Here is a 22,077-nt window from a genome sequence, read left to right on the forward strand (position 1 = left end):
TGGACTGTTACACATTAATCACCAGAAAATTTAATTGTTTCATCTGAACTTCACATTTTTTCCAACTGATTATTAGCAAATAGTGGTCAAAACAAGAATAGAAGGATGAATTTGAATCACACTGGAGTTTCTCCTGTGTTCCTGGACCTAGAACTTAGTCAGGGATCTGATTGAAAATGGAGTGGGCTAAAATGAAACAAACTTCACTGGACCTTGTCTCAAGCCCTGTCAGTTTTACACCCTATCTAAAGACATTTGATGCCTGAGTATGAGGACAACACAGAGTGCTGTAGAAACTGGAGAGGTAGGCCACTTCGTATCTGTGCCATGATTATTTCTTATGGCAAAGTTCATAGTTTTTTCTCATTCCTGCAGTCTTTGTTAACTCACCCACCCTTTTTTCAGTGTGCTATTACTCTCCTCTGCTCCCAGATTTAAAAACAAAGGAAAAACTTGAATTTATTTATTTATTTAGTTGTTCCTTTGGTCTGAGGGTGGGGTGGGCAGGCAGACACCATGGATAGACACTAAAGACTACAGAAAGCTCCAAGCTATTTTCTCTACAGAAATGTAAATATATTGCATCTCTACATGCTGTCTCCCAGAGCTCTCAAAAGCCATGTTTCTATTTTAACAGCCAGTCTTTTTTGCCATCCCTTTTTCTTGACCTTCACCCTTGCCCAGGGCTGCTTGTCCCTGGTAATGCATAGAGAAATGATGCCTGCTTGGAGGTTGCTGTGACTGGGGAGCCAGGTGGGGCCCATGGGGGGGATCAGTCACCCTGGGATGTTTTGCATGGTCTGTATTTGCTCTAGGAGGGCTGTGGCACTGGTGTCAAATGGGGCAGCCCTCCACTCCTGTCCTCGCCTTCTCCACAACCCCAAAGCTGGTGTAGCTGCAGCAAATCTGGGCAAATTTTACCAGGTACAGCCAGCTGGAATTCTGCCCTTGCACCACATAACCAGGGTATAACTCAGACCACTTCCCATATTCTCCCCTGCCTCTCCCTCCGTGGATCAGTAGCCATAAAGCACAGCTATGGGCAGCAGCAAATCTTTCCCTGATTTCTGCCTTCCAGGTTTCTCATCATCTTTCTCTCTCCCTCTTCCTTGCTCCCTTTTAGGGACAGGTAACAATAATACTACACATTACATGTCCTCCTTACAGCTAGATAACTAATGATTGCCATTATATCTCTGTCAGAACTAGGTAACTGCAATACTCTTCATTATCTATCTGTCTTAAAGCCAGTAACAGCAGTACTCTAAATTATGTACCTTTCTTCCTCTTTTTTCTGTCAGGCAGGTAATTGTTATGCTCATCTTTATGTGGCTTTTCTGGAGCTGTAATAGTTTTCATTGTATCTCCTCAGAGCTTATTATGGTAATGTTCCTTAGTATATATTTCAGAGCCATAAACTGATATTTTTTAGTCACCTCTGTAGTGTACTTCTATACTTCTTAAAATTTGAGTAATTAAAATAGTGTCCTTTAGTTAACAGCTTTCAGAAGGACTGTGCTTTTTTCTCTCATGAGCTCTCTGTGACTCTCTAGGGTTTGGAAGTGTCCTCTAAAGTGGCCTCTGCCCTCTCTTGATTCCAGGCTTGGCTGGTACCATTTGCCTTTTAGATTTTTGCTTTACTGCCAAGCCACCATGACTGTGGGTTCAGCTGTGGAAGATGCCAAGAGAGATTGGCCTTCCCTGAAACTCAGGACCCACCTTCAGAAATGAAGTTGTTCTACGTGTCCATCTTTTCATGTCCAGTAGTTGGCAAATGGAGATGCTGAGTAATTCAGAAGAATGGGCTGCTCTGTCACAGTGCTGAGCACTGTTAAATCCTGACTTTGATTTCTCTCTTCTTTCTAATCTCATCATATGAAATCTGTTGGGCATGGGTAACTGAGGCAAGTTTCACAAACTTGACTATGACTCCTTGATTATTATAAATATTATCTTTCTGGGATTTCAGTGTTTGCTCTTCATTTTTGTTCTGACAGTACAGTGTCTTCTGTGAGGCCCTGATGGAACAGAAATAGTACTGTGTGCTTTAGATGATCTTTCTCCTTGCAGCATGTATACTAAACAGGTTAATAAACCAGCAGTTGGTAATCAGTTTATGTAAAATAACTCCAAACAGCAATCCCAATCTGAAAATGACTTGCTAAACTATTCAGTAAATATGTCTGCATAAATAATACACAGGAATAAATTTGAACTGGTTTGAGAGCAGAAAAAGAGGGCTACATTTACAGCCTGGTTCAGAGACTGTAAATCAAATCAAACCAACTTTGTCTCCTGTTCCAGCTTTTATTAGAGAATCACAATTCAGATCAAGATTTCATTGTACTGCTTGAGTCCCATAAGTAAGCCTGATTCTCTGCTTGCAAGTGAACATTGCCTCCAAAAAAAAAAAAAAAAAAAAAAAAAAAAAAGAAAATTTCCCCTTCCATATTCCCCTTCCCAACATGAAATAGATATTGAGTAAAATACATTTCAAGAAGCATTTTATTTGAATGTTGTGATGAACCGGAGTAGAAGGTGCTTAAAAAGCAATGTGTCGTGGCTCCAGGGTAGGGGCACAACATACAGAAAAAAAAAAAAAGAAGAGGAAATTCTCCCTGTCCATATTCCCAACATGAAATAGATATTGAGTAAAATACATTTCAAGAAGCATTTTATTTGAATGTTGTGATGAACCGGAGTAGAAGGTGCTTAAAAAGCAATGTGTCGTGGCTCCAGGGTAGGGGCACAACATACAGAGAACCCTTAAACGTCATGGGAAATTAATGGGTGTAGCTGAAGTGGGTAATTTCGAGAGTGCAGCCATGGAAGTTGATGCAGCCCTGTGAATAACATTACATCCAAGAACTGTGTTATTAGAATTGGCACTTTATTGACTGGCATGGAAGAAAATCACAGAGGAAATCAGTCAGTAGTATTAAGGTCTAATCACAAGCCAGCTCAAATGGAGGGCGTTCCGCAATGGAGAAAGAAACTGAAAAACTCATCATGGAGAGCACTGCATTTAGGAGAAGGGCTTCTAGCAAAGCCAATCTTAAGTGAAGTTACCCTCAGCTTAGATGAGAAAGATATACTGGCAATATTTTTTCATATAACAGGAAATTGAATTCCTAGCCAGACTAAGGAGGGGGAAAAAAAATTGGAATCTAGTGTGATTGTGAAATTCCCTCTGTGGTAATCTGATCTGGAGACCATCAGCCAGGGGAGGCTTTATCTGTCATTGCCTGACAAGGAGACTTTCCAAAGGAGTCAGCAGAGGTGATTACTGTCAATGGCAAAAGTCCATCAACTGTTGTAAGAGCAGAGCTGAGCTGGGGTGGTGCTGAGCACCTCCTGGGCCAGTAGTTCATACACAAACTCGTGTCATGAGGTGTTTGGTGTAACTTGCTGTTGATTTCAGTGGGTGTAAAACCAGCCTTCATAAAGAGCTGGAAAGCACAGACTTAACAGTGTGTAGTACATCTTGATAGGGAAGTACATGCTTCCCAAAGTGCTTCACTGCTCTGTACCTCTGTTTCTTGGATGAAATGTTGGGATGTCTCATTTTCCCATCTATAAAGGAGGTGTGTGGGCACTCCTGGCTTGCCTTATATATGGACGATGATTGGCAGTGAAGGGTACCAGATTGCATGGTAACATTGCATGGTCAATGTTTGATCTGTCAAATGGAACCAGGGTATGAGTACTAATGTGGTACCTGCAGTACAGTCTTGCACAGTACTCTGCACAGCCCATTCCAGGCTGCTTTTGTGCTCCCTGGAAGCTCAGCAGACCAGGAGTTCACCAGTAATGGCAGCTCCTACTATCTGTGGTACACAGCACCAAACAAGCAGGCTCCTCTTGCAGGTGAAGTCTTATGTTACATGCACTCCCCTAAAAAAACCTGCTTGGCACTTCTTCTGTTGCATTGACTAAGTCAAAGGAATTATTTCTGTCTACCTCTAATATAAGGAAAAATAAAATGAGCCATACTACAAGTCTAGCGAGGTCTGCCAGTCTCAAATAATAATATGCCAGCATATACAACTGTAATGGAAGCCAGGCAATTTATTGATGAGGAGCTGAAGGAGTGGTCAGATTATGTTAAAAATGAACACTTTACATTGAGATATTTACTTTGTTTCAGATGAGGTAAAATAACTTGATTCTTTCTTGAAACAACTGGAAACATTTTACAGATTTCATAACGTGTCTGAGGTAGCTGATGGTTTTGTAAAAGAGCTGCTTTCAGAGAGCTGGAAATACTTCTGCTCTGGTGGAGGTGGTACTAAACAAAGAAGAGTTACATAAAGGCCTTGCAGCATAGGCTTTGTGTGTTAGGAATATTAAAAAGAACTCCTCAGTGCTCACAGGGTCTTACTTCAGTAAAATGTGCCACGTTTTCTGTCCTTTTGTGCATGACTTCAACTACAAAACCATTACAGAATTGAAATGTAGCTGAATATCCAATATATGGTTCCCCTTGGCAGAACCCATGTGAAAATAAGAGGGCTGAAGAGGCAAAACTCCTTTAATATTAATATTTTAATTGAATACACGGTCAATACACTGCCTTGCTTTTTGCTTAGTCCTGAATTAAGTGTAACCATTTTGTGTCCAGTTTCCATCAAGCTTCAGTGAAGCAGCCTGCAAAAATGAAAAACAACCTCTTCCTGAAAAGAGAACTCTTAAATGTACATCTGACTTCTCCACGTTTGTGATTGGTAAGATCCATGGTTTGGGGCTATCATGAGACCAGATCCAACTTTGAATATCTAGATCCAGAGATTCTAAGGATTCAGGGACGGTCATGAAGTCAGGGTCTCTTAACTCTGCTTTCCAGTTTCATGTGAATCCAGACCAAATTTCTTCCTGCTCTTTTAGTCTGGCTTTTCGTGTATTGACTCTCTGGATGGCACAGCCTGTCATTCTTTCCCCTGTAATGTTTGAAATTGTTCAGTTTCAATGTTTCCCAAAGGATCAAGAGCCTCAAAACATAGTATTCCTACAAGCATAATGAATATAAACAGCTGGATAAAGGAGAAGGAGTGCAAAACTGTTCCCCCCTACAAAAAAAAGAGGTTGCAGTGGACCCCTCATCATAGGTATCCAGGATTTGTGAACCATGAGAAAAGTTCAGGTGGAGCACTCTGCTCCTTGGATTTAAAAAATGTTAAACACAAGACATGGACTCATAGTAAGACTCTTACTGTGCTATATGGGAACTCTCATCTGTTTTTTTTTTTTGCTACTCTGGAAACATACTGTTAGACTTCTAGCATAAGGTTTGCTCCTCTCTGAGACTGGCAAACAGGATTTCCCCAGGTGGGATAGGAACCTGTTGCCTTTGAAAATGAGCATGCATATATGCAAACCTGTTCCTCAAACACCTCCCTGACACCTGATCCACAGAGCGTGGAGGAGTGACTGCAACCAGATTGTAGCCTGAGAAAAATGAAATAATTTTATGAAGAGTTAGGGCTTGGTTTTGGTTGGGTTTTTTTTCCTGGTTTGTTGTAGTTGAGTTTTCCCCCCTAATTAATTAATTGGGAAAAGAGAACAGAGAATGACATCTCTCTGGGCCTTTTGGCCCTCTCTAGAGCAGAGAAAAAAAAACCCCAAGCAAACAAATCTTGATTGTTAAAGCTCTTTTAGAAGTTGCCAGGAAATTTGAATACCATAAATCACTTATGTGCAACACAAGTAGCCATGTTTTTATAGTCACAAAAGCCTCAAAACTTTTTCTTAATCTCACATAAAGTATGTAAATCAAAGAAAGACCTCTTTTAACAAGAACAGTATTTCTAGCACTTAAAAAACCTCTATTAACTTTTGACTGTTTGAATTTCCCAGGTGCATTTACATGTTCTTTCCTGGGAGGGTCTGTTACCTCTCCCCTCCTAATGGCAAATCCTGGGTGTGATTTTCCAGTTTCCATCAGATTTCTCTGAGCCAAATTGCACTGGGCAGGTGTCAGATCTTTAATGCACCAGCAGAAACTGTAATTATACTAATTTTGAAGTTTTAAAAAATAATAGGCAGTGTTAATAGATGTTTCTTTTTAAAGGCTGCCAGGACATGATTTCTGCATGGAAGTCTGGGGGGGAGGGGAAGCATTTTCCTCCTGGGCCTGCTGCCAGTGAGGGTGTCAGCTTGGAGAATATCCGGGTAGAAGTAGAGTGGATCCTTTCTGTGTAACGCAAAAACAGCCCAGCTATAAATACTGAGATAAGCATCAATAGTGTTGTCTCTTTGGCAGCACTAAAGTTGCTCCTACATTTCCTGATCTGCTTTTCAGTTCGTTCCGACGTTCCCGGGGCCCATCCCGGCTGGAGAGGCCGCGGGTGACATTCCCGGGCCCATCCCGGTGACATTCCCGGTCCCATCCCAGTGACATTCCCGGTCCATCCCTGGTGATATTCCCTGTCCCATCCCAGTCCCATCCAGGTGACATCCCGGTCCCATCCCGGTGACATCCCGGCCCCATCCCGGTGACATCCCGGCCCCATCCCGGTGACATTCCCGGCCCCATCCCGGTGACATTCCCGGCCCCATCCCGGTGACATTCCCGGGCCCATCCCTGGCTCGGGCAGCGACCCCGGGGCCTGCGGGAGGGTCACGTGACCCCGCCGGGCCAATCCCAGCGCTCCCGCCTGTGGCGCAGCGTTTAAAATGGCTCCTCAGGGCCCTGCCCTGGCATCTCTGGCTGCTGGGCTGGCCTGGCCTGCAGGGCTGTCCTTGCTGCCGCCGCCTCCTGGTTGATCCCCAGGGAAGAGCACTGCTCACCGGGACAGGTGGCCTTCTCCTGCCTCCTCGAGCAGGACCAGCTCGGCTGCTCCGAGGCGGGTGTGGCCTGTCCTGGGGCCTGTGCTCGGGCACCTCCATCTGCTGCCCAGGCCCGGCTGGGGCTGCTCCGGTGGGTAAGTGACCAGCTGAGGAGCACAGGCTGCGTATTTACATATTTTCCTCCATTTGTGTCATCATTATCAAACCTATTCTAGTTTTTTTCCAACCTTAAAGTCTCTCTCATTCATGGAATGGTTTGGAATGACCTTAAAGCTCATTGAGTTCCAATCCCCCTGCCATGGGCAGAGACACTTCCCCCCAGCCCAGGTTGCTCCAGGCCCCATGCAACATACTTGAGCACTTCCAGGGATGGGGCTGCTGCAGGTTCTCGGGACAACCTGTTCTAGTGTCTCACCACCCTCAGAGTGAAGAATTCCCTCCTCATGTCTAACCTGAATCTCCCCTTTCTGTCTTCCTCTGGGAGGGCAGTGGGAGCACAACAGAGAGCATCCATCACCTGGTTATTGGCTAAAAATGTGACAGCCATATGTAATGAAAAGATCCAAAATTCATTTCATAATTAATCCAAATACAGTACAAGTTACTAATGAAACTGAGATAAAAATGCGGTAGAAGACAAACGGGTCTACAATTTGTATATGTTGGCAATGAAGGATGCTGACCAACTGTCATGTTCCTGTGCCTCTCAGAGGAATGAAAGGCATCCTGTGGAGGCAGCTGATGTGATGAGAACCAACCTGTGCAGCACTAAGAGAATTTCAAAAGGAGGTGGAGGTTTTCTGACATGATTTCATGTTCTTGAGAATGAGGTTCAGGCTCTAATTCTGAATTTGCCACTGACAACTTCTCTTCATTCCGATCCAATACTCAACAGTTTTTTGCTGACTTAAATATTTGAATGATGGATATTCAAGTACTAAGGGAAAATGTTATTTTAATTTTTAAGTAGACTACCTCTTTAGCATCCAAAACAGTGGACTTTGTCTGTGTGGGTTTCTCTTTAATGTAGAGAGGATTGTACACTTTCTGCCTAAAACTTTAGCCTTAACAACTCCTGCGCATTGTTCTTGTGCAGGTTAGGAAGCTGCAGAAGCTTTGTCAGTGTCGTTCATGGCATGGCTTGATTACAGATGCTGCTGCTTCTTTCTGTATCTCAGTTTCTAAATTCCACTAGGAGGGCTCCTGAAAAGCCTTTCTCAGTATTGCTGGGGCTGCTGCTTAACCAGTTCACCACTGCAATAACCATGTCTGTAAAGGAGGGGAAGTGTGTCCATGTAATAGCAAGTGCTGTGCGTGGTGTTGACGAGCCAGCATCTTTACAGCATCCAACAATACCTATTGTATTAGATAATTCAGTGGATTAACTGATGCCCTTCCCAGTTGTTCTGTTGCCTCCAGGTGAAAGGTTTCTGATAAAGTCCTGGATCTGTTAAGTCTCTGAGAGGTGCAGTTGATCCTTAGTTAATGCTCTCTTGCCATAATTGCTTTTTAATGCGGCGGATTAGAAGGTTCTCTTTAAATTAAACTGTATTTATAACAACGAAAAGAATCATATGAATTATAGACTAATCAGTAGATTCTAAGAGTTAAAGGATTTTCTAAAACGATTTGTTAGAATTACTTGATGTCTTTAGGACTTCAGATTTAATGAGTAATTTACCCATGATTTATTGTGGTGCAAAAAGCATAATTGTAAGGAACAAAATATATTCCACCAGTAGGGAGAGAGATAATATAAAATTATTTCTAGTCACTGTAATCTGATTAAATTATCATCTTTGTTATCCCAGATATTTTAGCTTAGTCCCAGCTACACAGTTTTCCTGAGGCTGGATCCCTTTTTGGAAGTTCTCTTTCTTTGCTAGATGATTCCTGGCTGCAGAGACCAAAGTCCTTACTTGGTTTGCTGTATACAGCACATTTTTCAGAGAAAGCATTGCTTGTGCAATGGAATTGGGGCAGTTTTACAGCGCCAGTGTATTAACTGAGGACCATATGCCAAATCAAAATAACTTTCAGCAGAAGCTGAGTCATTGGTGCCCTAAGTCATTCTGAAAACCTGATAATGAGGATGGAATGAAGGTAAAAGAGGTGGCCTATAGAGATGTGTCCCTGATATTGGGGTAAAACAAGAACAAACAGGTTGATACAATTTAAGAGGCATTTCTCCCCCCCCCTCCCCTTCTCTCTTTCTTGCTGACACATTTCTACCTGTTAAACCACCTACAGTGTCTGCCCCTGTTCAGACTTCTGAATTTGCTGTCAGTTCTGTGGAAGGCTGCTTTCTCAACAGCATGAAGGAGGTTAAAGAACAGGTGCCTTTGCTGAAGCAGAAGGAACTCTGCTGAACAACTTTCTGATTGAGGAAATTTGACATCAGTGGCTTCAATTGATCTTATTCAAGAGTTCTCTGTTTTTGAAGAAAGTGTCAATAGGTTATTTGAGTCGTAGGACTTCTCGGCATAAAAAGTTCTGGGCAAATTAGGCAAATGAGTCACTGAAAGCTAAGCAGGTGGAATGGAGGGAGTTGGAAAAAACCTAATGAATGTCTTTGGAGAAAGAAATTTGGATGTGGGGGGCTGAGGGGTTGGGGGGGGCAGTTGCTGAACAGTCAGATGCGGGTGTGAAGTTAGCCCTGCTCTGAGCAGGGATGGACGAGAGACCTCCAGAGGCCCCTTCCCGCCTGGATTATTCCGTGTTTTCGGTGATGAGTTGACAGGCTCTAGAAAGCACGAGAGACAAGAGCTTCTGGAAGGGAGTGACTTCCTGGGCGTGTCTGTAGAGGCACTGCCAGTCCAGAGGTAGTTTGTCCTGGCATTGCGGTTAGAGGGAAAGCCGAGGCAATTCTTGTATGGCCAAATTAGGTGAAACAATTTTCCTACTGGTTTCTAGACAGATATTGCTGTTGTGGAGATGGTTTTCTAGATAATTAGACATGAGGCTTTGAAAAGAGAGTGATATGTAGAGGGGTTTGCATCCATGCATAGTGCTATTTGGAGGAACAACAGTCCCTGTAGAAGCAGATGCCTTTACAGAATTCTTTCTTCTGTGTCAACATCCGTCACCTGGACGTGTGGAATGAAAGGAGTGAGGTGTGCAGTGTCCTACTGATGGTTTTAGTGTCCTTGGGATTAGCAAGAATGGTGTTTGGTAGCAGCAAGCAGCCTCAGATGAGTGTCGTCTGTTCACGGGGCTGCTGAACTGGGTGTGGTTTTCTGCCCCACCAGGAATGGCAGGGACAGCCAGAAGGTGGCTTTCCCGAGCAGAGCCCTCTGGAGGGGAGGGCTGGGGTGTGGTCCTCTGTGGCCTTTGCCGTGCCCAGGGCGTGGGATTTGTAGGATCTGTGTTCATGTAAGGCAGGAGTTGCCAAAGGAAGCTGTCAGGAGAGCAGTTTCCTTCTGATGGCACTGGATTTGGAGCAGGAGTCTTTCATACAACCACATCCCCTTCCTCTGTTATGTATTTTAATGTTAGTTGGCAAGGACTGTTCCAGCAACAAATGAGCAAGGCAGATAATGGTGTCTGTGACTTTGTGTCGCTTGTGCAGTTGGTCCTTGGTCGAGGTTGGATGTTATTGTGGATAATATTGATTGGTGGTTTTTTGCTTTTGAGACTGGCCTTGGGTTTATACAAACCTACCTGTGTGAAACTAAGGCCTTCTCTTAAGGGTATGGGGGGCTGGAATAACGATGAAAGAAAAGACATGTATGCTCTTGCTGTCTCCACGGACCTGGAAGGCACCTGGTGCCTCTCCCAGTGGAAAGCTCTTACAAGAGAAGTGCTTGTGGGGGCAAAAGACAAGCCTGGAGGACAGTGACCCAGCAGCTGGGCTTGCTGGGTCCTAGACAGCCTTTTCCTGGCAAGCAAGACATAGCTCTAACCTTCAGCAACTGGGAAGATCAGAGAACAGTGTGTAGGAAGTATGTATTTTTTTGTTTGTTTGTTTTTTTGTTTTTTTCAGAGTTTCTGTTTTTAATAGCTTGGTAAAGCCATTTTCCAAATGGCATGTCAGGGCCTTCAAATGAATAGAGTCTCTGGTCATATCGTTGTGTTTAGGGTATTCAAGGTGTTTGTAATGCATTTGCTGCAACATAACACCTGCTGAGTGTCTCTTGCATGACATTATGCTGCAGCTCTGGTTTTGAGGCTGCATCTGTCCGGTCAGGATGTGTGAACTGTGCTGTGTGATGTTGCCTTTGGCTAGGAATGAGTAGATTCCTGAGTTGCACGTGCTTTGCTCATTGTTGGGTACCCGTGTCTCCCCGTTTGAACTGTGCAAGGAATCGCCGACCCCACTGTGAAATAGGGGGAGAGGCTTTTAACTTCTCAACAGCAATTTGAATGGTCATTTCTCCCTTGAGCTCATCAGTTGTTTATGTTTTCCTAGACAGGTAGAAAGATGTACCATAAGGCTTGAAAATATAGATTGCAGTCAATCAGGACTGGCAGGAATAATTTTGATTTCTGAGGTTTTGGTGGGTTGGTAAATTGGAGTTTTAGTTTTGATCACTGGCAATGAAAGATGGTGAGGAATATCCAAAGGCACCAGTAGATGTTTGGCACTTTGCACTTCAACCCTTGCTTGCACATACCATCAGGGATTGATTCATATTGGAGCACGTCTGGTTTGCAGGCTGCAAGAAAGAGGTTCCCAAGGTGGATTGAGTTCAGGAGTGAGGATGGAGCAGGTGGCTGGAGGCTGGAGCACACAAGCCAGGTTAATGGGGGACAGGCTTCTTCAGCCTTGAGAAGAGCAAGCTTTGAGATAACTGCAGACAGTCCCCACTGAAGGGGGATGGCTGTAGAGATAGAAGTGTTAGACGTTTCCCAGGGATGCACAGCAACAGGACGAGAGGCAGGAGGCACAGGGTGCAAAGAGAGAAGTTCTTGTTTGGTAGGAGAGCAAGAATTGACAGCCGGAACAGTTAAGCAAGGTAGCAGGTAGTGCTGTGTGTTGGTCCTGCCGGTCCCACTTTGGTGCCATTTCTGTTGTTCTGTGAGCAGTCAGATACAGGTTTGAAGTTAGCCCTGCTCTGAGCAGGGAAGGAGTAGAGATCTCCAGAGGTCCCTTCCCACTTGGATTATTCCGTGTTCATATAATTGCATGGGGTGTATGCATTGCATGTTGCCCACGACAGTTTTGTGTGCTATAGCCTGTGATTCTGGGCCTTTAGCAAAGGAGAGTATTTTAAAACAGTGTTATTATAATTTCTGTTGAGTTCACTTTTGTAAATATTTAAAAACCTTTATTTTATACTATTCGGTGCTGTATTGTCCTGAAGATCTCTGGTGAGAAACAAAAACGTTAAGGGCTTCCCTGCCCACGCTTTACATGACAATCTTGGCTTTATAGTGAAATCAACTCCCCTTGAGTGCCCATCTGTATTCCTTCTTTCCTCCTGAAGTGCTAATCTTGTTTATCCTGTCACCCTTACCCTCACTAAATCTATTTATTTGCTGATTAGCTCTAGACTTGATTATTTCCTTTAAGCACTGACAAAACATGCTGAAAAAAAGTTGTACACATAATAAAATTTTAATAAACAGAATTATCAAGGACATGCTAGAGCAAGTCCAGAACACAGTGTTGAGGAGGCAGAGATGTTTGTTCATGGTCATTAGTCTTATATTAAAATCAAGGGCAGATTTAGGTGAGTCATGTGGGAAAACTGGGCAGTATATGCGTGTGTGTGATAAGGAACTGGCCATGTGGTTTGTGAAGTCACTTGTGAATATGCAGTGAGGAGGGTTTGTATAAGTATTCAATACAGTCAGTTGCTAGCTGAGGACCGGTGGCAGGACAACCATTGTACTTCAAACGATCTCATACATTACAGCTTGTAACAATGGTGCCCCGTGGTTTTAGAATGACCTTATGAATAAGGGTTTAGTTCTGTGTTTCTTTCTGTGTTAAGCTTTCTTGAGTTACCACAGAGCTTCTAAAAGGCAGATGTCCTGCCTAGTTTTAAAGACATCAGGTGCTTATATCAAGGCTCTAGGCTAATTGTTTCACTGGTTTATTATTCTTCACTATTACAGGAAAATAATTCCTGTTGTGGCCTGAATTTTTCTAATCTTATGCCCTGGCTATTAGGTCTTTTTATGTCTTTGTGTACTAGGTTAAGGAACTGCTGGTAACTGAAATATTCTCCTTGAGTGTTTGATTAGAGACTGGCAAAACGTGATTCAGCTTTTAGCTTTAGGTTGTGACTTTCTTACCAAAGTTTGTGTTTTCCAAGTCAATGAAATGTGAATTAATGATAACCACAAACATGATTGGAGATGGAATTTCTACTCACCATATCAGGGATCTTTAAAGAAGAGAATCAGTTCATCCAAACAGGGCTATTGTAGCAAGTTCTGGGATTTCATTTGCCTATTATTGTTAATTTAGCTACAAATAACAGTGCATAAAATCAGCTCATGAGAATATATTCAGACACTGTGCAGTAGTAATGAATTAATATCATTAGTATGATGAAAATAGCAATTGTGTTAATGAATATGGAAAGAAACACTTATTACATGTGACTTGTGGTGTCAGACTTCTGAATGTTTTAGAAGTAAATAATAGATGTGTGTTATCTGCCCAACACACACTTCCATTTTCCAGTCTTCTGTTTCCTTAGGTAAATTTATGGCATTAAATGGCTGGAACAGCTTCAGTCTGTCCCATAGAGCAAAGCTGAGTATTTTACATTGCCAGCACCCCTCAGACCGTCACCGTTTGACTCAGGTCTGACAACAATGCTCTCGATCCCCTCCCCCCCTCCAGGTAGGGAAGGAGAGAGAGAAAAAGAGAGAGACTTGGCTGGATTGAAAACTAAACTACACAGCTTTAATTAAAACACTAATGAATGATACAAGAAAATATATACAATTATATACAGATATATTCAGGTATGGGCAAAAGCCTCTTGCCTCCCCCCACCCCCAGCAACTCCCACAGCACTTCCCTGAACTGGGAAGAGTCCCCAGGAATCCCGGAGCTCCTGCTGGAGAAAGCACAGAGTGATGAGGGTCGAGCTCGAGCCTAAGGGTCGACGGTGATGGATGAACAGAGTCCTCCTGGACACCGGCCATGGACGGAAGAGAAGGGAAAAAGAAAGAGGAAGGAAGTTGTCTTCTGTGATCTCTGACCTTCCTTTGAGCTTACGTAGATATATGGAATGGAATATCTCTGGCCAGTTTTGCTGTCTGTCTAACTCAGCCTCCTACGGGGGGGTCACAGATCTCCCCATAGTGTCTGAGCCAGCAGAGTGAAGGTGCAGCCTTGAAGCCTCAGTAGTTAGAAAAACATTCCACTGTCTCATCAGCCTAGCAGAACACACAGTTGTTAGTTAAAAGAAAGCTTACTGAAGGAAAAAAAAAAATCAGTAAAAAGAAAAATTGGCTTCATCCTGGCTCAAACCAGGACACAGACCTGTCCAGGGATATCTGTTTATCTCTCCTACTACCCTTGTGTTGTCTGCTAATCCAATTATCTACTGTATTTGGTACCACCTTTTGGAGTTAGTTCTTGAGTCTGCTCCTATGTATATATTCTTATTTACTGAGTTTTAGCTCTGCTTCCATTGAGAGAAGGCTTAAGCTTGTCTTTGTGGAGGCTCACCTTTCATTTGGAAATTACCATTTTTAAAGTGCTTTTTCTCTACTTGGATGATTTTTAAACTGGCCAGATCACAGAATCACAGAAATCCTAGGGGTTGGAAGGGACCTGGAAAGATCATCCAGCCCAACCCCCTTGCCAGAGTAGGATCACCCAGAGCACATCACACAGGAACAAATGCAGGTGGGTTTTGAATGTCTCCAGAGAAGGAGACTCCAAAACCTCTCTGGGCAGCCTGTTCCAGTGCTCTGTCACTCTCACAGTGAAGACATTTTTCCTGATATTCACATGGAACCTCCTATGCTCCTCATCTACTGAAGCTAACTCCTCCTTTCTCTTGACTTCTTCTGGGGCTTTAGGGATCTGAGGCTCCTAGGAAGAGTCTGCAGAAGTAAAGACAGAGGCAAAGAAGGCATTCATCACCTGTGCCTTCTTTGTATCTTCTGTCTCTGGGGCACCTACCTCATTTGGCAGTGGGCCTATATTGCCTCTAGTGTTAGTTTTATCTGCTATGTATTTGAAGAAGCCCTTTCTATTGTCCTTGACCTGACTTTCAAGATTAAGTTCCAAGGTGGCTTTTGCTTTCCTAATTGCCTCCATACATCCTCTGACAACTGTCCTGTGTTCCTCCCGAGTGCTCAGCCCCTCCTTCCATGATCCATAGATTGTCTTTTTCCACTTGAGTTTGCCCAGTAGTTCCTTGTTTACCCATTCGTGTCTCCTTGGCTCCCTTACTTGATTTTGCTACCCATTGGGACTCTCTGATCCTGTCCTTGGGAGAAGTGGTCTTTGGAAGTTGACCAGCTATCTTGAGCCCCTTTACCACTTAGTACCCTTTCCCATGAGACTGCCCTTAACAATTGATTGAGGATGCCAAAGTTGGCCCTGCAGAAGTCCAAGATTGTGGTCTTGCTAGGTGTTCCTCGCACACAGAATCCTGAACTCCACCATCTCGTGATCACTGCAGCCAAGGCTGCCATTGACCATCACTGCTTCAACCAGACCCTTCTTCTTGGTGAGTACAAGATCCAGCAGCACTTCTCTCCTAGTTGGTTTGTCCACCATTTGCCTTAAGAAGTTATCACTGCAGGAACCTCCTAGACTGTGAATGGCTGGCTGTGTAGGCCTTCCAGCAAATATTTGGGTAGTTAAAATCCTCCATGAGGATCAAGGCCTGTAATTGCGAGGCTGCTTTCAGCTGCTTGTAGAAAGCATCATCAAATCCTTTGTCCTCATCAGGAGGCCTGTAATGGACTCCTGCAACTGTATCACCCATGCCAGCCTGTCCCTTAATTCGTACCCACAGACCTTCCACTTGCCCCTCATCAGCCCCTGCACAAAACTCAATGCATTCTAGTTTCTTTCTCACATAAAGAGCAACTCCATCAACTTGCTTCACCAACCTGTCTTCCCTAAAAAGGACATAGCCGTCCATGACCACATTTCAGTCATGTGAGCTATCCCACCATGTCTCTGTAATTGCCACCCGATCATAAGCTTTAGACTGCACACAGACGTCTAACTCCTACTGTTTATTCCCTATGCTGCGTGCATGGGTGTACAGGCATTTCAGGCAGCGAGCAAAGCAGACTGGTGGGACCCTGGGAGGCAGGAGGCTTTCTGGTCCTAATTAATACTAGAGCAATGCCCCACTAGTTCAAGCCCAGCTACAACCCCCTCCCACTTTGAATCTAGCCTCAAGCTCTGTGAATGAGCCCTACTAACTCTTGCCCTAGTACCCTTTTTCCTCTGTGGGACAGGGTCTAAACATCTATCTTTTCCCTTCAATGAAACAGCAGTTTGAGAATCCTCCCTAGTCCACCATCCTTCAAGCCCTGGCATGTTGCTCTTGGGCTTGTCCCTAACAGGCCCACTTATCTCCCCTTTCCCCTTCACATCTAGTTTAAAGCCCTGCTAACTCCTGCCCCAAAAGCCTTTCCCCCCTCTGGGACAGCTGCATCCAACCTGCCACCAGCAGGCCAGGTGTCTCATACAGCATCCCGTGATCGAAAAATTCAAAGCCCTGCTTTTGGCACCAGTCACGTCACCATGCATCGATCTGTAGACTCTTTCTGTTTTATCTCTTCACCCATTCTTGCAGCAGGTATGGAGGGAAACACTACTTGTGCTCCAGACCCCCTAACCAGCCATCCCAGGGCGCTGAAGTCTCTTTTCATTGCCCTTGCACTCCTTGTAGTAATTTCATCACTACCAACCTGAAAAACTAGCAGTGGGTAGTAGTCAAAGGCCTGTACCAGATCAGTTTCCTTTTAACATCTCTTATCTGACCCCAGGGAGGCAGCAGACTTCCCTGTGGGATGGGTGTGGTCGACAAATGGGCCCTTTGGGATGCACCTGTCCCAGAGGGGGGAAGAGGCTTTTGGGGCAGGACTTGGCAGGGCTCATTGATAGAGCTTTAAACTAGATGTGAAGGGGGAAGGGGAGAAAACCAGGCCTGTTAGGGACAAGCACAAGAGGAACACACCATGGCCCAAAGTCAGGTCGTCCAAGGAGGATTTAGTCCCACCGGTGGCTCTGTTCGTTTCCTGAAATGCCTGTATGCTAATGCACGCAGCATGGGGAACAAGCAGGAAGAGTTAGAGGTCTGTGTGCGGGCTAAGGGTTATTTTATGATCTAGTAGCAATAACAGAGACATGGTGGGACAGGTCACATGAATGGAATGGCACATGAATGGAAGGTGGCCATGGATGGTTTTGTGCTTTTTAGGAAAGATAGGGCAGGGAAGCGAGGTGGTGGAGTTGCTCTTTATGTGAGAGAGCAACTAGAATGTATTGAGTTTTGTGCAGGGGCTGATGAGGGGCAAGTTGAAAGTCTGTGGGTAAGAATTAAGGGGCAAGCAGGTGCGGGTGACACAGTTGTGGGGGTCTACTACAGACCTCCTGATCAAGGTGAGGAGGTTGATGAGGCTTTCTACAAGCAACTGAAAGCAGCCTCACAACTACAGTCCCTGGTCCTCATGGGAGATTTCAACTACCCTGATATCTGCTGGAAGACTCACACAGCCAGCCTTTCACAGTCTAGGAGGTTCCTCCAGTGCATTGATGATAACTTCTTAATGCAAATGGTGAACAAGCCGACTAGAAGAGGAGCGCTGCTGGATCTTGTACTAACCAGCAAGGAGGGCCTTGTTGAAGCAGTGGTGGTCAATGGCAGCCTTGGCTGCAGTGATCATGAGATGGTGGAGTTCAGGATCCTGTGTGGAAGGAACAAAATACCCAGCAGGACCAGAACCCTGGACTTCCACAGGGCAAACTTTGGTCTCCTCAATCATCTATTAAGGGAAATCCCATGGGACAGGGTGCTAGAAGATAAAGGAGCTCAAGATAGCTGGTCAACATTCAAGGACCACTTCTTGCAAGCACAGGATCAGAGCGTCCCAATGGTTAGGAAATCTAGTAAGGGTGCTAGGAGACCTGCATGGTTAAAGAAGGAACTACTGGGCAAACTTAAGTGGAAAAGGAAAATCTACAGATCATGGAAGGAGGGGCTGGTCACGTGGGAGGAATATAGGACTGTTGTCAGAGGATGTAGGGAGGCAATTAGGAAAGCTAAGGCCTCCTTGGAACTTAACCTTGCAAGTCAGGTTAAGGATAATAGAAAGGGCTTTTTCAAATACATAGCTAGCAAAACTAGCACTAGAGGCAATATTGGCCCATTGAGGAATGAGGTGGGAGCCCTGGTGACAGAGGATATAAAGAAGGCAGAGGTGCTGAATGCCTTCTTTGCCTCTGTCTTCACTCCTGCAGGGTCTCCCTATGAGCCCCAGATTCATATAGCCCCAGAAGAAGTCAAGATAGAGGAAGAGTTTGACATGGTAGATGAGGATTGGGTTAGGGATCAGTTGAGTAATCTGGACATCCATAAATCAATGGGTCCAGATGGAATGCACCCAAGGGTGCTGAGGGAGCTGGCGGAGGTCATTGCTAGGCCACTCTCCATCATCTTCAGTAAGTCATGGGCAACAGGTGAGGTGCCTGAGGACTGGAGGATAGCAAATGTCACTCCAGTCTACAAGAAGGGCAAGAAGGAGGACCCGGGTAACTATAGACCGGTCAGCCTCACCTCCATCCCTGGAAAGGTGATGGAACAACTTGTTCTTGGCACTATCTCCAGGCACATCAAGGACATGGGGGTCATCAAGAGCAGTCAACATGGTTTTATCAAGGGTAAATCATGTTTGACTAACCTCATAGCCTTCTATGAGGAAATTACTAGGTGGATAGATGATGGTAGAGCGGTAGATGTGGTTTATCTTGATTTCAGTAAAGCATTTGACACCGTCTCCCACAGCATCCTTGTAGAAAAGTTGATCAGGTATGGGTTTGGTGACCAGGAAGTGAGGTGGATTAGGAACTGGTTGAAAGGAAGGAGTCAGAGAGTTGTAGTCAATGGGGCAGAATCTGGTTGGAGGTGTGTGACTAGTGGAGTCCCACAGGGGTCGGTACTGGGACCGGTGTTGTTCAACATCTTCATCAACGACCTGGATGAGGGTATAGAATGTACCCTCAGCAAGTTTGCTGATGACACTAAGCTGGGAGGAGTGGCTGACACACCAGAAGGCTGTGCTGCCATTCAGAGAGACTTAGATAGGTTGGAGAGTTGGGCGGGGAGAAACATGATGAAATTCAACAAGGGGAAGTGCAGAGTTTTACATTTGGGGAAGAACAACACCATGTCCCAGTACAGGTTGGGGGCTGAACTGCTGGAGAGTAGTGTAGGTGAAAGAGACCTGGGGGTCCTGGTAGACAGGAGGATGACCATGAGCCAGCAATGTGCCCTTGTGGCCAAGAAGGCCAATGGCATCCTGGGGTGCATTAGAAAGGGTGTGGTTAGTAGGTCAAGAGAGGTTCTCCTCCCCCTCTATTCTGCATTGGTGAGGCCACATCTGGAGTATTGTGTCCAGTTCTGGGCCCCTCAGTTCAAAAAGGACAGGGAACTGCTCGAAAGAGTCCAGCGCAGAGCTACGAAGATGATTAGGGGAGTGGAACATCTCCCTTATGAGGAAAGGCTGAGGGAGCTGGGTCTCTTTAGCTTGGAGAAAAGGAGACTGAGGGGTGACCTCATCAATGTTTACAAATATGTAAGGGGTGAGTGTCAGGGGGACGGAGTTAGGCTTTTCTCAGTGATGACCAGTGATAGGACAAGGGGTAATGGGTGTAAATTGGAGCATAGGAGGTTCAAGGTGAATATCCGAAAAAATTTTTTTACTGTAAGAGTGACAGAGCACTGGAACAGACTGCCCAGGGAGGTTGTGGAGTCTCCCTCACTGGAGACATTCAAAACCCACCTGGATGAGTTCCTGTGTGATGTACTCTAGGTGACCCTGCTCTGGCAGGGGGGTTGGACTAGATGATCTCTCGAGGTCCCTTCCAGCCCCTAAGATTCTATGATTCTATGATTCTATGATTCTATAAGTTATACATTTGGTCTAATGTTGGAAACAAAGACCAAGGCATGTTGCTATCAGTGGACTGATAGATTTGGAAGAGAAACAGAGAAGGTAATCTGGGGGAACACTGGAGGTGAAAACTTTTTGTAGATGGCAACATTTATCTGTCACCATTAACTGACTTCTGTTCAGGAGAGTGACTTAGTATCTACTTTTTTGCTTTATGGGTGATTTATCTGTATCTAATGTTCAAGAGGCTGTAGATGAGCCCAGCAGTATAAACTTAAAAGTTATAAGTCATACTAGTTTTCTACTTTGACTTCTGATTTTGAGATGTGAATCTTACAAGTTAAGAAGTATCAATTATGAGGAAAGAGGGATTTAAGCTAGGCCAACAGTTAATGGACTGGGGATTAAGTGTGGGTTTATTAAGGATTACTAGAACTATGAAGTTCGTAGAGTCCTTATTGAGCAATCATCTTTGGTTTTCTGCTTTCTGAAATGTTTCGGTAATATTTGGTGTAGATGCTATCTGGTTTCAGTGAGCTATGGTAACCTAGATTTTTCTTTTCTACAGGTTGTACCTTACAATACCTTGAATTAGTGTAGTAAATATGCTTATTTGGCAAAAGATATCATATATACGACACTTCTGTCTAATATATAAGTCCTTTTTAAACGCTAACATTTGTTTTGCTCTGTGCCTTAACATCATTCTAGCACTAATAATACTTTTATTCATGTTACATCTCTTTTTAGCTGGTATGTTTCCTATAATGGATGTCAGGCTTCTAATCTGCAACCCTAGGATCTCCTTGGAGTTCTGTAAAATCATTTGCCATGGACTATGAAACCTCATTGGCTAATTCCTTTAGTACTCTCTGATGGATTTAATCTGGCCTTGCTGATTCAAAACATTAATTCAGTCCAGGTAATTTCTCACTTGCTCTTTACGGTGTGTGTGATGTACTCTAGGTAACCCTGCTTTGGCAGGGGGGTTGGACTAGATGATCTCTCGAGGTCCCTTCCAGCCCCTAAGATTCTATGATTCTATGATTCTTTTGTTGTTCCCCGCAGAAGGGAGTCACCCACTACAATACTCTCCTTTTCTTCTTAATTGCATAAATCCTAAGGCGTGGGGGTCAGTGACAAGCCCTAGGTGATTCACTAGATAGATCTACTCCTCCCTCTTCATTTGCCTGGCCCTGAAGTTCCAAGGCCTCATAACTATTCTTCAAGGGCAACTGGGAGGGTGGAGGGGGTTGGGAGTTTTCGCTTACCTCTCTGAGCACGGACGTCCCTCCATTCCTCCCTGTTTCTGGAGTCCTCTCCTTCTGTGTGATGATAGGAGGGGAGGGGATCCATCACTTGCTCAACCTCTTCCATCTGCCCTTGCCTCAGGGCGTAGCTCCACCAGTCTGTTTCGCTTTTGCATTCTCTGATACTTCTTAGCCCCTTTCTACCTCCTCCCTCAGTTCAACCACCTCCCTGAGCAGATCATTTGCTTGCTCACACCGCACACAAGCGGTGTCACTGGCTCCCTCCAGTATCAGTGCCAGGCTCAAACATTCGCTGCAGCCAGAGACCTGGACAGCCGCATGTCTGTACGAAAGCTCGGTCTGAGTACCTACATTCGTTTCCACTGCGGCTTTTGGTCGTGTTGTGACCGTGACGTGTCTGTCTAGCTAGAGAAAGCAACCACCATTCTTGCTGAACCAGCTCCTTGCCTGCCGTCGCGCCGCTCGCTGCTCTGAGCTCAGCTGCCGAGAGGCAGCGTTTAAATGTTGCCGCGGTTCTCAGACACGACCCCGCTACGTCAGCCTTCCGGTTCCTCACGGGATTCCCCCTCAGAGTCCAGTCTCCCCGCCCTGCCCCGGCTTCACCGTCTCCGGGAAGCCCGGCCCCTCCTCAAAACTCTCAGAAACTAAAAGGAACAGCTCTCACCGATGCCGCTGCCGCGTGGATTAACAATTGGACACACAAAAAGATGTTGCCTTCAAAATCAATTTCTTAGGAAATACAGCTTAGTACTGGACAAGGAGGCGTCAGACAAATGTTAGACCTTATTGTCCAGCGTGTTCTCTGCACGTATCCAGAGTACAGGAGCAGAGCAAAATTGCTGTAAGAGGCAGGGACAGGCAGGGAGGGACTGAAGATTTGTTCCTCTCCCATGTTATGCCTTTTAAAGATTCTGATGTACCATAAGCATAAGCCAGTGTTGCAAGAGCTAGATAGAGAAAGGGGGTTATT

The sequence above is a fragment of the Chaetura pelagica genome, unplaced genomic scaffold (assembly GCF_000747805.2).
Source record: "Chaetura pelagica isolate M959 unplaced genomic scaffold, ChaPel_1.0 scaffold300, whole genome shotgun sequence".
NCBI classification, from domain to species: Eukaryota; Metazoa; Chordata; class Aves; order Apodiformes; family Apodidae; genus Chaetura; species Chaetura pelagica.